This window comes from Cynoglossus semilaevis, chromosome 9 (genome assembly GCF_000523025.1).
Source record: "Cynoglossus semilaevis isolate Cse_v1.0 chromosome 9, Cse_v1.0, whole genome shotgun sequence".
In the NCBI taxonomy this organism is placed as follows: Eukaryota; Metazoa; Chordata; class Actinopteri; order Pleuronectiformes; family Cynoglossidae; genus Cynoglossus; species Cynoglossus semilaevis.
Genome location: NC_024315.1, coordinates 17,553,026 through 17,554,211, shown reverse-complemented (window position 1 = coordinate 17,554,211; position 1,186 = coordinate 17,553,026). Strand labels below are relative to the sequence as shown.

The 1,186-nt window shown below is 38.3% G+C and overlaps 1 protein-coding gene across 2 annotated transcripts in view; it reads right to left on the bottom strand.

Annotated features, from left to right (window-relative positions):
* The window catches only part of card14 (caspase recruitment domain family, member 14), a 67,347-nt gene that overhangs the window by 51,732 nt on the left and 14,429 nt on the right, over positions 1-1,186 (bottom strand). The window lies entirely within an intron of this gene.

The following is a 1,186-nucleotide window of genomic DNA, read 5'->3' as shown; positions in this document are numbered from 1 at the left end:
GCGGGGGGAGCCTATTCGGCGCGTGGTGCTCGGCGCGAACGGGGGGGGGGGGGGGGGGGGGGGGGGGGGATTGGTGCGTGGTGGTGTGCACCCCACTTTAATAAAAGAGACCCTTTGCTGTTGTCTGATTAGAAAGATCATTTCCTGACTCCGTCTTTTTCCCTCCATTAAATTGTCTAACGCCGGGCAGCGACAGTCTGTATATAATATTCTATCAGGAACAAAATAACTGGAGGTAAGAGACAGTAATGGCTGTGCGCACGCACGCACGCAGGCGCGCGCACACACACACACACATTATAGGGCAGCTGTACATGCACATACACACACCAGGTGAGGTGAAGGCAATTGAATCTAAATTGTCTGCCTCTGCTGTAATTTGATGAGTTCAATCTCCTGCCTCTTCACTCTGTCCTTCAACGGAAACACACACACACACACACAATTTGGTTAATTTAGCTGATAATTTATTCATTATAACCTTCATCAATAATAACACTGGTGAAGGTTAGTCAAAAATGTTATGACTACAAAATATAAAAATTTGAAATTAAATTGTGTTTTCATGCTTAATATTTGATATTTCATCTTTTGAATAACATTTACTTACTCTTTTCTAATTCTTGCTACTATATTTACTAAAAAAATTAAAGATTGATTTTTGGGACTGTTTAATATATTGATACATATGTTTACTGATTTAAACTAAAGTCTATATTTAAAACTGTTGATGGGTTTAGTTGAATTATTATATAGGTATATTTTGTCAACTCTAGACTACAAATATATTTTGCTAAACGTCTGAAAGATACCGTATGTAGTAAGAATTTGCTGGTAAAAGTGTCTCAGTGTGTCTGACCTACATAAGGCATGATTAACTGTGAATTTTATTTCAGAGTAAATCCCATTATTCATGTTCTTACACACTCACTGAAACGGTTGCATCATAATGAGCATTTCTGTGCGACATCAGGCAATTAGCCTTCAAAGCCATTACTGCCTGTGTAATTATCAATTAGCTTCAACATAATTATTCATGAGGAAAATGATCCTGTATCTCTCTCTCTCTGTAACTGTGTTGGTTTGGCTGCCACAGCAAACAAATAACAATAGCTGCTATTATCTTAAATGAATACATTATCATCAGGAAGATAAATGGTTGTGAAGGAAACTCTGCCGAGAGAAG